Genomic DNA, 17,275 nt, shown 5'->3' with positions numbered 1-17,275 from the left:
TGTTAGAGGCCTTTTACCTTTTGTTTTGGCGTGAGAGGCCTTTTACCTTTTGTTCTGCATGTTGAGTATTTTTTTGGAGAAAGTCTGATTTAATAGGCACCTTTCGTCTAGCTCAATTTGCCCTTGTTATCTAGAGACTATAGAGAGAGCTCTTTTTTTACTAATGAATTTGTAAGATGGGAATATTGTATTATCATCTGAAATGGACCTAGTTACGCTTGTATGTCTGCGTTTCAATCTTCAGAGCTATGATAGGAACTTTGAAGATATTAAATGTATGCTGTATGTGTGAACGGGTGCACATGTCTGGGAGAGTGTTTGTGTGTGTGCATGCTAGATCACATGGTTTTACTAAGAGGGGAGAGCATCTAGTCAAAGCTGTGGCAGGGTGGAGACGATGGTTCCTAACATTGCAGGCTCATGCGTATAATGATGTAAAAATCTGCATTCTTCGCATTGCTTTGGCATGCTTGGTTTTGATTGCTCGTCTCTCCCCCCCCCCCCCCAAAAAAAAACACACACACACACTTTTTGGTCATTTCAACTCTAATGGGCACACATTATGGTCATATTGACACTTTACCTTTCATCTTTGCAAAGATGTAAGGCTTCGTATGGTCAGTCGCTTGTGTTCTACGTCTACTTTTGTGTGTTGAGGATGTGGTCAAGGGGCACACCATTGACCTTTGAATAAGTGTAAATTGAGAGCATGTTGGATTGGGGGGAAAATAAGATTGAGCTCCATAAAGCTTTCCCATATCGTCCTTATTTTTTACTGCTTACGGGCGATGTGTAAAGGACTTGGTTTGACTACTTGCACTAAAGAGGACAACAAAGAAACCAACTATAGAACGCTAGAACACAATCTCAAGTGGCTTCATCTCTCGGAGAAAGTTTCCAACTTAACCAACTTATCTGGCATCTTGAATGTTTGGATATTTGATAAGCAAGATATTAATCTTTGTTGTGATTTATCTAGGTCCTTAAGATCTTTAAGATATTTATTGCATTCATATTTCTTTTTTAGTCTTCAAATTTTTGAGAAATTCTTCAAGAACTCTAGGTATAATATTATGTTCTATCTAGAACATTGTTAATATTTTCCTTGCAATATTCTGCACTGAATCTGATGCAGTTTGCATGGCTAGGCTCATCACAAACTAAAGGGCCGATCCTTGTGAATTAATTCTAATTACTATTATAAGCACTACTCATCACGAACTAAGGGGCTGATCCTTGTGATTTAATGCTCTTTACTATTATACGTTGACATACTTTGTAGAATTTTTAGTTCCATAGCCTTTTGGAAACATATGTTCTATGCACATTTTCAATAGTATGTTTAATTATGTCTTTCCTAGCCATCAATGTACGGGTGCTAAGAATGTACCCTCTTCCTAAGTAGAGGTTCCATGAATGTACCCTCATACTGATTTGGTCCCTAATGTCAGAAGCAACAAATCATGTAGAGGTGCCATGAATACTCTTCCTAAGAAGAGGTTCCATGAATGTCCCCTCTTCCTCCTTTGCATATTGCTCTTCTACATAGGCAACATATATGCATGTAATATATTGTGCACATAATTTCTTATTCTCATCTAGTACATGCACATATGTTATATAGCCAAACACTCTAAGATGTTTTACATGTGGCTTTCTAATGGGGAAAGCCTCCTCACGTGTGACAATCCTGGTACAGGCAGAGCCTTAAGCATTCAAAGAATATGTCAAAAGCAAAGAATGACAATTAAATTCCATAATGAATAAGAATGCTTGGGAATATGATAGGGAAAAAATGTCATCGGCATTAAAACGATCTATAAGATAAACATGGGTGGGATCCCACTAAGGCCCTACCTTAATGAATGTTAGTATAGGTTAGTTTATTGAGCTTCATGTGAATGCATGCAATTGAATGATCTGTCTAGTATGCGAATTAGGTATCTACTTTCTTGTTTGGATTGTTACTGTTGCTTCATATATGATCCAAATGGGAGTTGTAGTTTTTTGTTCTTTAAATATTTCCAATAACTTGTAAAATGGAAATGAAAGGAGTAGATTGGAAAGAAAGGGAAAGAGGAAAATGCAAGTGAAGGTGAATGAATATGGGGAAAGGTAGAAGAGTGAAAAGAGAGAAGAGAAAAGAGGTGAAAGAGGGGATGGACCAATAAATATGAGTGGGGACATGGGCATTTTGGTAAGAGACACTCATTCAAATAATATAATATGCTTTTAATAAAGGCATGCGTCATACAAGCTAAAAGACAAAATAATTCAATACCCTTCATGTAAGGCCAAAAAATTAATCCCCACAAAGTGACAAAGTTACCTAAGACCCTTACAAAGACGCAAAAAACTAAACTTAAAACTCATAAGAATGACCTAAACCACCACTTATCTCAACATTAACCACCTATTAAGATCATCAACTTGACCAAACGGTAGGACTAAAAGACAAAGAAAGCCTCCATCTCTAGAGAGAAATACCTAACAGAAGATAAAAGCATTTAGGATTTCCTAATAGGATAAAAACTTGACCCTATAAACACATTACAAATCCTTAAACAACCCTAACCTAAGATTAACCAACATTTAAAATGGTCAAGTTGACCAAATGAACTAGAAATTACAGGATGGACCTGATTACCAAAAGATGAGCACACCATCCCTTAGGACCCTTGCAAGGCCAAAACATGACCTTGAAGGCATTATTCAAGAATTCAAAGCACTTTCAAGCCTTTCGTCATGTGCCATGAAACTAACACAATGAAGATATTATGTTGTATGACGATATAGAGTTGGTTCATTTTCTAGATGGACATAAAACAATTTTAAAAGGTGGTTATTTAGAAGGATAGATTTATGTTGAGTAGCTTGAAGGCTTTGTAGATAAGGAGCAAGGCCAGATTGTGATCATTTTAAAGGAGGCTCGGCACTTGGAAGTGGGAGCACATAGCACATAACCACTCCAAAAATTATGAGACCAAGGAACATGCCCTTCCTTGGGTTCATATCAGTTTGCATTTAGCATGTAGCATTTTTCATATAGCATGTAGCAATTTGAATTTAGAATATAGCACTTTGCATTTGAATTGCATTCAAGACATAAATTTGAATTCAGTACATTGTGGCTCATAGTATTTTTCGTTTTGCATATGTGTGGGAGGAACTAGCACCCTTCCTCTCTTAAAATTATAAGATGGAGGAACGTCCCCTTCTTTGGGTTCATATCTGCTTGCATTTAGCACATAGCATTTTGCATATAGCAAGTAGCAATATATATTTAACACTTTGTATTTCACACATAGAATTTATAACACCTCTACCTTAGGTTAAGCAATTTGAATATAACACATAGTAATTAGCTCTTTGCATCCTGCACATAGTACTTTGCATTTCACACATAATACTTTGTATTCAGATCATAACCACACATGTGTGGAGGGAGAGTTGGCACACTTCCTCTCCAAAAATTATAAGACCAAGAAATGTGCCCTTTCTTCAGTACTTGCACTTAGTACAAAGCAGTTTCATATTAGCACTTAGCAATTTGAATTTTGCACATAGCACTTTGCGTTTTGCACATAGTACTTTGCATTTAGCAGATAACCACACATATAGTGTGGGGGAGGAGTTGGCACACTTCCTCTTCAAAAATTATAACACCAGGGAACGTGCCCTTCCTTGGGTCCATATCGGTTTGCATTTAGCATATAGCATTCTACGCATAGTATGTAGCAATTTAAATTACAGCACTTTGCATTTAGTACATGATACTTTTCATTTAGGTCATAATGTTAAAATATATTTTATTATTAAATACACAAAATAGCATCTTCATAATGAATTAAGAAATGTTCTACTATTCAAGAAATTTATCGATTAATTACCATGATGAATTTTTGTTATTTGAATGCTAATATAAGAAGTTTTTTCTTTTCTACTGATTGATGTTTTCATGTTTGTGAAATTAGTTAAATGCTAGCATGGAAGTACCTATTGTATTTCTATTGTCTGAGATCATAGTCCAATGAACGACTTGCAAATTACCAATTGAATAGAGCTGTAAAATAAATTTGAACACATTTTACAAAGATAAGAAGTCAAAAAATGTGATGTTCAAGTTAAATTTTAGAAATGAGATAGCCAATTATTATATTATATAAATAGATAGCACTTTGCATTTTATAAATAGCACTATGCTAAAGTTGAAGACATTTAGTACTTTTGACTTTTATAAATATCAATATGCTAAAGTTGAAAACATTTTACAAAGATTGGAATTAAAAAAACGTAATCTGACCCCGACACTTTCCATACATATTGATAAGGGTATTGGACATGATGAGTTATGACTCCCATATATTGCTAGCAAAATTAGAATGCATCTCTCACCCTCTTCCCAACGATTCCACACTTGTAAATGCATCTAAAACAGTAATCAAGGTAACTTGGTCTCGTTGGAAGTTTTTCACTAAAATTTAAGTCTGATAACACTGCAACTTTAGCACACATCAAACACTATCATACATTGTTAACTAGAACACTTCTAACACTATTAACTTCAAACATTGTCATACGGATGATCACTAGCATATGTTAAAAAGAAAATTAATATAAAAGATACACTGCTAACTAGCACCATGCTAAGTAGATAATAGAGTGTGCAGATCTGTTACACATTGATAGATCTACAAAGAATGACACTCCAACAACGAAAGCTGAAATAAGTGGAGTACCTCTAGCTAGTATGTTTCTATCAATAAAACATTAGCTTACAATTGCTATCTAACTAGCACACGAGTAGAAGTCTGCCAAGTTAGTACTCGCTGCATGAATGCTAACTAACTAACATGGGGTAGTTGGGACCATACGTATACCAATTTGTGCCCAATAGCATAACTTGTGTGCTGAGTAGCTTATCTAGTACTCCGAGTAAAGTACCATAGAACATAAGCTAGTTAGATTCAAATATATGTCAAATGGGGGTCGCCATGGTAAGAGAACAATATATAAAAAGAACTAAGAAGTCTTTACAACTGTAGGAGTCCAACACTAAAGGTTTAGAGAGTGCAAATATCTTCGACAGCTTGTGGGCACCCCAATTTGCATTCTTTTTTCTATCCTTTTTCTCTCTTTTCAGCTTGTAGCAATCCTTTTTCATGTGGCCCTTCTTGCCACAGTGGTAACACTCAATGTTCTATGCCCTGGATTTGCTATGAGACTTTCCTCTTTCTTGGGACTTCCCCCTGAACTGTGATCTTCCCCTTTGCACATTTAAGGCTGCATCTTGCTTGTTGCCATCCATAGACTTTTGTCTAATCTCCTCGGCCAACAAGCTACCCACAACATCATCAAACTTCAGTACTCCACTAGATGCAGAGTTACTGACAGCTATACGGAAGGTATCCCATGAGGATGGCAATGAACATAAAAGAAATATTGCCTTAGTCTCCGCATCAAAATTCATTTTCTGAGCCTAAAGCTGGCTGAAAATAATATTGAATTCATTCAAGTGAGAAGCAATGGAGACCCCTTCCTTCATCTGTAGCTCAAACAACCTCTTCATGAGGTAAACTTTATTAGAGGCAATTTCCTTCTCATAAGTGGTACATAATTTCTTCCACAAATCTTCCGTAGTCTACTCATTTACTACTGTGAAATAAACTGACTCTGCAAGATGAAGTCTAATAGTAGACTTTGCTAATGCATCCAACTCATTCCAATCTTCCTCAGACATATCTGTAGGCTTAGCTTCAATTCCTGCCAAGGGTTTAATCTACTTCTTTCGAATAAGCACATCCCTTATCTGTTCTTTCCACAAAGAAAAGTTTGTCCCATCAAACTTTTTAATGCTGAAAAACTTCTTTTCAGACATGGAAGAGGATGCCATGATGCCAATGAAACAAAATCTCAAATGCTAGTACCTGCAAGAGAGAAAATCACACCAAATACTAGATGCACCCAATATGCATGCCTTAATGAAGGATAGTGTTACCAAAACTCAAGGCTCAAAGCTTCAAAAAAATGCATTTGACTCATGTGCATATACTATGCATCCATATGAGCAAATCTGGCCCAAAAGAAAATGTCAACCCACAATGACAAAACACTAGCAAATATAATGCCAATAAGAGCCAAGTGCCTCAAGCATAAACACCGTCCATGGGCATAAGCATCAATAATGTCTCATCCAAGAGATCATAGCATAACCTGTGAATAAACCGCAATATGTCTAGGCTGTCCCTTAGCATAAAATAGCATCTGTGTGCTAAACGTCCATCAATAAAGAATCCCACAAGGCAATCTGGGCCTATCAGTGCATCCAACAAGGATAGCAATGCATCCAAATGGCCTGTAAAGCATCCACTGCAACCCAATGCAAACCACAAATGAGAGCACACGGCTTAGATTATGACCAAAGTGATCTGCATAAGGTATATCCAAGAAATCACGGCCCCATGGCAATGACTACTAGTGAAAATAGAACCTGGGATATCTCAAAACATGGGCGTCACTACATAATTGAACTTAGCAAGACAATTTGCAAATATCTCTCTTTTGCCAACAACTCCCAAATCTCATCCAAGGATGGAGTAAGAGCTAGTCAACCCTTGCACTTCTTTGCAAAAAATGAATCTTAGGAAACTTAACCTTAGCCAAAATGCCATTTGCAATCAATGAGAAGGTCTTGGAAACTTTGAGAATTTTCCTTCAAAGAGATGACGAAAAAACACAGAGAATCACAACTCCCTCAATTCTTCACGAAATAGCAAGCAGCTTTGTAGAGATATGTTTCAGGTAGGTCCCAGATCCAACAGTATAGACAGCTCTGCAAATGGAGGCCCGGATGTTGAGTTTCCACTCACACAGGAAATGACGGAATGAAGACGTTGAAGTAGATAGCTTCACTATAGCTTCAGAACTTCATGGAATCAGAAGTATCTTCACAAGTAGAAGTTTTGGACTGCTTTGAATCCACTGGGAGTGTCTGAACTGCAAATGGTGCCCCGGATATTGAGATCCAACACTCGAAATCCACGTAGGAAATTGAATTTCGTCACTTTTTGTAGGAGCTGTAACTTTTCACTGAAAACTCGGATGATAGAGATGTAAGAACGAAAAATGAAGTACTCAAAGTCTTCTACAACTTTTCTTTAGATCTTAGGGCGAGATTCAGCTTCTAGAGAAAGATATCTTCATCACAAAACTCTCAGGTCTAAAATAGGCTGTCTTTTAGCCTCCAAAACCACTTGTTGGCTTGCAAAAAACCACTCAGAGAACTTTCCAAAGGTTTCTACAAGGTCTCTGCACATCAGGATGCAGGTAAAGACACCCAATTGAGCTTTTGCTTCCTCCCACAGAGTTGTAGCAATAGACTTTGGGCTCCAGGCTCACTCCCGAGTTCAGCTAGAACACCCACGCTCTGATACCAGGTGAGAGATCTCAACAACAGAAGCAGAACAGAAGAGGGTGAGAGAAAGGGAGAGCCAGAAGAGAGAGTCACATAAGTTTTGGTGGGTGCAAAACACCCTAATCTTCTATGTCATCCATATATATTTGTGTTTGAATATTGTACATAACCGTGGTTAAGGTACAGTGGCCTTTAACCCCCACAGCAAATGCATGACTTATTTACCATGCTTAGTCTGAGCGCATGCAGCGATCATAATCGTCCAAGAGTACACATTCCAATGGAGTATTTTATCCAACACATCACATGCAGCCCCCAAACTCCCATAGTTGAGACACATCTGAACAAGAAGGTTACTCAGAAAACTATTCCTATGTATCCACATTTAGACATACAGTCATGCACAAGCTCACCATCATATAAGACCTTGGAATGCCTCAAAAGGTAGCAACACATGTCTCCTTATTCAAAGGAAACCACATCCCATCATGACATCTTGGCAAACATAGTCCTTGAATCAACTAGGCTCCTACACTTAATATACATATTGATGAGGGCATTCCTTGCAATAACATCCAACTCCCATCCATTGCCAATAGCTATAGCATGCATTTTTTACCATCTTCTAGAGGTTCCACAATGGCATATGCATCCAACATACAAGCAGAGGTGATCTTGTCAGGCTCAAAGTCTTCTACCTTGGCACATGCTGCCATGGGTGCATCATTTGTACGAGCAGAAACCTATGAGCAATTTTATCTGAGCAAGTTTTTCAAGAGATTAAAAAGATGGTATTTCTTTAGGAAACAAGATTTTTACAATTTTATTTTCACAATAACTAGATCACTTTATCATAAATATATAAAAAATACTCATTCATTCACTTTCACATAACATAAATTTTCTTGTTCATAGACATCCTTTGTACCCATATTATTACCTAGAAAGAGCCTTGAAAAGTAATTTCGTAAAGAAACATCCCTTGCAATCACTCTCAATGTAATAATATTATACATATATAATTACTTAAATACATCTATGTCAATATGACAAGAGCTTTCTAGTGTTTTTATATAATAAATAACAAGACATTTATGGATATGTTCTAAAGAAGTTAAAATTACTATAATAAGTATTGATTGTTGGTTTTCCATATCTATTGCCAAATTTAAGATAGTATATGCAAGATTTTGTAAAATATAACCCCTTAGATGTGCTCAAATGGCATTTTTTGGTCAATTTGATGGATGAATGACTATATTTGGACATTGGATGTGAAAGTTATGTCACTTTTAAAGTGATATCTAAGGTAGTTTCACCAACGAAACTATCTTGGGAGACCTCTTTCAAAGAGGTTTCGTTGGTGAAAAACCTTGGTTGGCTTGCTTCAATGAGGTTTCTTTGGGAAACCCTTTCATGAAGATAGGTTGAGAGAGGGTTTTCAATGTCATCCCCCTATTAAGTGAAAGTTGTAAGAAGAATCATAAGGGAATTTTCATGGAGAAATCTACTCTACATCTAGGTTTCTTCAAAAGCAATCCCATTATGTTATTCACCATCCTCAAATATTCATGTAAAGATTTGTGCATGAAATAGGCCTTCCTATAATACTTTGCATATTTCTAAGTGAAACTGTGTTTTCTTCCGATCCATTTTTGCCATACTTTTACATAGTTGGAAGCTTTTTTTTTCCCTTCGCTCGGATGCTCGAAATATTTCATTCAGAAAATGCTCGTCCCCATGCCACCATCATGGCACTCTAGGAGACTGCATTAAGCAATGACATCTCTAAAAATGTAACCCTTGCATCCTCTAGAACTCAACACTTTCCATACATATTGATAAGGGTATTGGACATGACGAGTTATGACTCCCATCTATTGCTAGCAAAATTAGCATGCATCTCTCACCCTCTTTCTAACTGTTCCACACTGGTAAATGCATCTAAAGTAGTAAATGAGGTGAAATGGTCTAGTTGAAGTCTTTGGACTGCATTTTACCAAAAAGCTGTAGGCCTCTTTGTTGTGTCTATTATGGGAACATGCTGCCATCAAGGCACTCTAGGAGACTACATTCCATTGTGGCATCTTTGCAAACACATACGTTACATCATCTAGGCTTTGCACTTGCCATAAATATTGACGAGGGCTGTTCCCACCACAACATCTAACTCCCATCCTGTGCTAGCTCTAACAATCCTCTTGTATGTTTTCCAAACTAGCACATGCATCCAAAGAACATACGGAAGTAATCTTGTCTGGCTTAAAGCCTCCTGCTTGCATTTGGTCACATTGTTGTAGGATTATTTATCGGGCCAGTTTTGAGCACACACAGCATCCTAGAGTACGCATCCAATGGAGTATTTTCTCGAAAACAACACATGTAGCCCTTAGGTTCCCACACTTGCTATACATTTGAAGAAGAAAATTACCCAAAAATCTATTCTCTATGTATCCAGGTCCAAACATGTGCTCATGCACAAGCTCACCGTCACACAAGGCCTTGTCTAGGGTGTAATGCTTCAAAAGGTAGCAACACCTATCTCCTCATTCAAGCTTTTAGGACATAATTTTGCATTATTCACAATCATGATCTAAGGATGCCCATCTAACGTTTCAATATAACTAGCCTTGTAGATGCCTAGTTTATGTAGCATGTCTTTTGAAATCTTCAACCAATTGAACCCACAACCACCTTGGAGCACGAAGCCCATCCACTTGATAGACAAAGGTTCCCCTTTGTTCTTACCAAATAGTATTTTTGTATCCATCGTTAGGCATTGGTGGCATGCATTTAATTTTTGTGTACCATAGGACTTGCAAGGTCGTAGCTATTTTGCATCCATTTCTCTAACGCTAGCTCGAGGGCTTAGCCGCATGTGACATACTGCTTGCCTTCTTTCCACACACATGTTTTAATCAAAAGATGAGCCAAGATTGATGCCAATGCCATAGATTTACTCTTTCAGTTAAGAATAAATTCATTTGATGCGACAACAAAAAATGAAAATATATGAATTGATAAAGCCTGTCCAGGTCGCATGAGTATCATGAAGACAAAAAATTGATTGCAAAAAGTAATATTTTTGGGAGTACCCTCTGAGAAGCTAATGGAAAAAACATGAATTTGGTACAATCATTCTCATGAAGCCGATAGGTTGCAAGTTCTTAAAGAACTAAAACCCTCTGTGAATGACACCATATTTGTGACATTTCATGGTTTGGTGAATCCATATATATTGGGGGCATCTCGTTGGCTGTGCAAAATCAGATCATAGCCTGGGTTCATGGAGTAAGACCATTCTGTTGCCTTTGCGAGTGCATTGAAATCCTCCATCGATAGGGATGTGTAAAAACCTTTGAGTAGAATTGCACCATGCTATTACAGTTGAGCCTCTAATAAAAACTAGAATCCCATTGACAGTAGGAACATCCTCGTAGCAAGGAATTGATGAGAAAAGCAAGAAACAATAAGGAATGCAAGGAAGCAATGAAGCGATGAGAAAGCAACAGTTGCGTTGTAACTTTTCCCTTCCTAAAAAGCTATTGAAATCTAAAAATGAATTTAAAATCATAACATGTGGCTCAATGAGAGGCCAAATTTTTATTTCATTGCGCAATGCTACCTGCCTAAATACGTATCTTGATTGCGATGAGTAGCTATAAGTGATACTTGGATGGGAATGGATGATGCCCGACGGGGGCACTATGTAAAATCCTCATATAGCACATACGATCGAGGGGTATTAAAAAACCCCCTACCTACATATTTTTATAACCCATATACACCCCTTCTGTAAATTTTGAGTTGATTGAAGTATCCCTTATGTATGAAAAAATTCACTTTTTGAATTCTATAGTTCTTATTTTGCTAATGATGTTTGAATTATAAAAGGTATGTTTGATTTTGCTTAAATACTTCTTGCGTCTATTGTGAATAGCCCCTTTAAACTGTAGTACCACTTTTGTTAATAATCTCTTGTGCAATAGTTTTGTAGGTGCAGGGGATGATATATCACTTTTTCAGAAAATGTTATGATCTTGTAACCCAATTTTTGGAAAATCTTTACTGATTCAACAAAGTCAATGGAATTTGATGCCATCAAAAAAATTTCTACAACTTGTTGTTGGTATGTAGTATAGCTAGCAAAGGTTTATGGGTCTCTGGTACATGTGGTTCCTTAATTGTTTGAGCAACATCTATCGAAAGAAAATATTTGTTCTTAAAATCATTTGATATCAAAGTTTCAAAATGAAGGCTCAACCTGGCTGAGGATGTCTCTTGTTCTTTAGGCTCTAGGTTATGGTCTTGTTCCATTAGGGAATCTGTCATCCCTAAACTTTTGACCATAGGTATCTTGGAATTCAATTTATAGATCTCCTTCTGTAGCTCCTCCACCTATCTTTGTAGGAGAAAATTGGAAGTGACTTCCTTGTGATGTTCTCGAGTCATTGGTTTTGAAGCTTTGTCTTCCTTTAAACTTGTGATTTTCACATCGAATATGCTTTGGATGGTCAAAGTCGCCACAAATCCCCTTGTTCACCAAGTCTTATGCACAACCATAAAAAAACACTCTCTAAGGTGTGTTATTAGAATGCACACATATCTGATGGAAAAGATACTTTGCACACATTCAACTTTCACCTATGTTGAGTTTTGTGCCAATTATTGTTCCCATCGGATATGTTTGGATGGTTGAAGTGGCCACAAATCCTATTTTTCACTAAATCTTATGCATAACTATCAAAAAACACACTCTAAGGTGTGTTATTTGAATGTGTAGATACCTGATGCAAATTACAATTTACACACACTTAAATTACATCTATGTTTAGGTGCATGCGAAGCATCGTGTCCATTGGATATGCTTTGGATGGTCGAAGTTGCCATAAATCCTGTTTTTCACCAAGTGTTATGCACACCCTTGAAAAAACATGCTCCGAGCTTTGTTATTTGATTGTGCACATATATCATGGGGATAATACTTTGCACGTGCTTTAATAACACCAAATGTGAAAAATTTCATGACCATCGGATATACTTTGGATGGTCGAAGTCGGATATACTTTGGATGGTCATGAAAAATTTCATGACCATCGGATATACTTTGGATGGTCGAAGTCGCCACATACCTGATGGGAAATAAATCTTCACATAGTATATGAGGTGTGTTATTCAAACTTGCACATACCTGATGGGAAATAAATCTTCACATGCATGAATAAAACCTATGTTGAGGTGCGTGCAAAGTATTGTGCCCATCAGATATGCTTTGGATGGTCGAAGTCACCATAAACCCTGTTTTTCACCAAGTGTTATGCACAACTGTAAAAAAACATTCTCTGAGTTGTGTTATGCATAGGCACACATACCATATGGGCAAGATACATTGCAAGCATGTGAGTACCACATATTTTGAGGCATAAGCAAGATATGGTGGCCATCTGATATGCTTTGGATGGTCAAAGTCGTTGTTTTTCACCTAGTCACAACCGTCAAAACACACACTCCGAGGTGTGTTATTCGAATGCGTACATATCCGATGGGCACTATAAGTTTCACATGAAATAATTACACCTATGTTAAGGTGCATACAAAGTATTGTGCCCATAGAATATGCTTTGGATGGCCAAAGTTGCCATAAACCCTGTTTTTCACCAAGTGTTATGCACACCCATTGAAAAGCACGCTCTGAGATATGTTATTTGAATGCGCACATACCTAACCAAAAAGATACTTTGCATATGAATCAATAGCACCTTTGTTGAAACAATTGACAAGTATAATGCCCGTCAGATATGCTTTGGATTGTCGAAGTCACTATAAACCCTATTTTTCACGAAGTGTTATGCACACCCCTCCAAAACCACTTTGAGGTGTGTTATTCGAGTGCACACATACCCGATGGGAGTGATACTTTACACATGCATGAATACCATCTATGTTGAGGTGCGTGTCAAGTATCACACCCATTGAATATGCTTTGGATGGTTGAAGTCACCACAAACCCCCTTTTCACCAAGTGTTATTCACACTTGTCAAAAAACACACTATGAGGTGTGTTATTCAAACTTTCACATACTTGATGGGAATGATACTTTGTATGTGAATCAATCCAGCCTATTTTGAAGAGTGTACCAATTATCGTCCGGATCGGATATGCTTTGGATGGTCGAAGTTGCCATAAACCCCATTTTCACCAAGTGTCACGTATACCCATCAAAAAACACGCTCTAAGGTGTGTTATTCAAATTCAAACATACTCAATGGGCATGATATTTTGAAATTGCATGAATCTTACCCATTTTTAGGTGTGTGAAAAGTATCATGCTTGTCAGATATGCTTTGGATGGTCGAAGTTTCCATAAACCCTATTTTACACCAAGTGTTATTCAAGCACACACATACCTGATGGGAGTGATACTTTGCACATTCATGAATACCATATATGTTGAGGTTTGTTCCAAGTATCACACCCATATAATATGCTTTGGATGGTCAACTCGCCACAAACCCCCTTTTTCACCAAGTGTTATGCATGCTCATCAAAAAACACGCTCTGAGGTGTGTTATTCAAATGTGGACATACCCGATGGGAATGATACTTTGTATGTGAATCAATACATACTATTTTGAAGTGTGTGCTGATTATCATCCGGATCAGGTATGCTTTGGATGGTCAAAGTCACCATAAACCCCCTTTTTTCACCAAGTGTTATGCACATCCGCCCTTTTTTCACCAAGTGTTATGCACACCCGTCAAATAACACTCTCTGAGGTACGTTATTCGAATGCGCACATACTCGATGGTCATGATACTTTGCAAGTGCATAAGTATTACCTATTTTGAGGTGCATTCAAAGTATCATGACCATCGTATTTTATTTGGATGCTTGAGGTCACCATAAACCTCGTTTTTCACCAAGTGATATAGGGTATCGACCTCCAAAGCATATCGGATGGGCATGATACTTGTCCGGTGCCTCAACAAAGGTTGGATTGATGTGTGTGCAAATTATATTTTTGGTCGGGTATGTGCACATTTGAATAACTCATCGCAAAGCTTGTTTTTTGATGGGTGTGCATAACACGGTGAAAAACAGGATTTATGGTGGTGACTTCAGCCATCCAACGCATATTCTATGGGCATGATACTTTGTACTCACCTCAACATAGATGTAACTCTTGCATGTGAAAGTATAGTGCCTATTGGGTATGTGCGCATTCGAATAACAAACCTCGAAGTGTGTTTTTTGACGGTTGTGCATAAGACTTGGTGATCAATAGGGTTTATGGAGACTCTGACCATCCAAAGCATATCAGATGGACACCATATATTTCATGTGCATCAATATAGGTGGTACTCACATTCATGCAACATAACTTGCCCATCAGGTACGTATGCCTTGTGAAGAGAGTGCAAGAGAAGGAAGGAGTCTCACTTGCAGCTTTCTCACATACACAATGGGGGAATATACACAAAGGTGGAGGCTGAAAATAGCTTTCCTCTTCTTAGTTGTGAAAGCCAAAAGAACTCTAAGTACAAAAGAATAGGCGAACCCTATATGTGGGTCTCAAACCAAACTTAGCTAACCAACGTGGCATACTAATTGAGCCACTAACTAGAGTACATAAAGATAGCTATCATCTAGCTATTATTCATGGGTGGTGTACCAACCGCATCTGCAACTAACAAGTCGGTGACATAAATGCACAATGGTCACCCTGGCATATCACGAGTGGAGCTCGATATCTCAACACTCCCCCTTGAGCTCAATCCCAATTCCTTCACACCAAGCAGGCCTTTGAACTTCCGCAGCTTCTCTGCACCCAATGCCTTCGTGAATATGTCAGCTACCTAATCCTCTGTGCTGACCGGGTTATTTGCCAAGTGTATACTGCTCATGTTGTCACAATAAATGACAATTGGCCCATCTGTAGACTAATGCATATCATCAAGTAGCTTATGCAACCAAGCTACCCCACATGCAGCCATTGCTGCACGCCTGTACTCAGCCTCTGTGCTCAACAAGTCTGTTTCTTGCTGCTCCAAGTGACTGCAGCACTCCCAAAAGAGAACATATATCCCTTTGTAGATCGTCTATCAGAAATACTACTAGCCCAATCAACATCAGTGTATCCATGCAACTGTATCTGAACCCCAGTCTCATAAAATAGTCCATACTGCAATGTGGCCTTCAATACCTCAGTATGCATCTAGCCGCATCCAAATGCGGTTTCCTTGGAGCGTGCATAAACTGACTTACCAACCCAACATCATAGCTTAAATCTGGCCTGGTAATAGTCATATAAATCAAACTTCCTACTATGTGTCTGTACATAGTAGGGTCTTCCAGAAGCTCACTTGCATTTGCGCTCAACTTCACATGAAGGATTTCTTCATCACTATCACCTGTGATGATCAAATCATCAACATAAATGACAAGCAGCATAATGCCTTTCTTTGTTTTTCTCACATAAAGTGAGAAATCTGTCTTGGAAATTTGAAAGCCAATAGTGACAAGATACTGTCCTATCTTGTCAGACCATGCTCTAGGTGCTTGCTTCAAGCCATACAAGGCTTTCTTCAACCTCCAAACAAACTCAAGATGAACAGCATGAACATAACCTGGTGGTTGGTCCATATAGACCTCTTCTTGGAAATCACCATGCAAGAAAGCATTCTTTATATCCATCTGATGTAAAGACCATCCCTTTGATGCAGTCATAGCAATGACTGCTCTTATGGTTGCCATCCTTGCAACCGGACTGAATGTTTCTTCATAATCAATGCCATATGTCTGTGCATACCCCTTGACAACTAATCTTGCCTTGTATCTATTCATAGAACCATCTGCATTGTGCTTCACCTTATAAACCCACTTGCAGCCAATTGGATTCTTGTCTTTAAAGAAAGCCACCAATTCCCATGTAGCATTTGCTTCCAAGGCATCCATTTCTTCATCCATGGCTTTCTCCCATTTTTCTTTTCCCATGGCTTGCTCAAAAGAAGTGGGTTCTGGTTCATGTATCACTTTGACCATATAGGCATAGTGAATGGCTGTAAATCCATCATATTTCATCCTATCCACAGGATACCTAGCTCTGGTAGACCAGGTGCTCTCAAAACATTCCTTATCTTCCTTACTCTAGGTGTAACAATAGAAGGAATACCCAACTCATCATCAAGGCTCTGTTCTGAGCCACTAGATTCACCATCCACATAATAGTGACTTGAATTCATATCAACCATGGGCTGATCTACTTTCTCTTTCCTTTTGTGATACTTGCATACCACTATCTGCATTGCTTTGAGGAGATCCTCCTGATCTCAATTTGCTGGTCCATGGCGAAGTATGTGAACCATTCCTAGAGGACCCTACAGCTCCACTAATATTTTATGATTGCTGTTGTGAATTCTGTGCAGCATTACCATTTTGTGCATCTACATCATCAATCACATTTACTGGTTTATACCAGTTGCTCATCTCATCAAAAACAACATCTCTGCTCACTGTAAACTTATGAGTAGAAGGGTTATAGCATCTATACCCTTTCTACTACAGAGAATAACCAATAAAGGTGCACTTCTCAGCTTTTGGATCCAACTTGGATCTCAACTCATCTGGCACATGAACATAGGCAATGCAACCAAAAACTTTCAAATGAGAAATATCTGGTTTCCTACCAGTATACCTCTCCTCTGGCATCATGCCATGTATTGCCACAGTGGGAGTCCTGTTCATTATGTAGACTACTGTAGCAACTGCTTTAGCCCAATAATAATCTGGCAGGTCTTTTTCATTGGGCATGGCATGAGATACCTCTCCAATATGCCTGTTTTTCCTTTCTACAAGTCCA

This window comes from Dipteris shenzhenensis, chromosome 13 (genome assembly GCF_047967505.1).
Source record: "Dipteris shenzhenensis isolate YYH24624 ecotype China chromosome 13, Dip_SZ_1.0, whole genome shotgun sequence".
Taxonomy (NCBI): domain Eukaryota; kingdom Viridiplantae; phylum Streptophyta; class Polypodiopsida; order Gleicheniales; family Dipteridaceae; genus Dipteris; species Dipteris shenzhenensis.
This window is presented reverse-complemented; position numbering follows the sequence as displayed.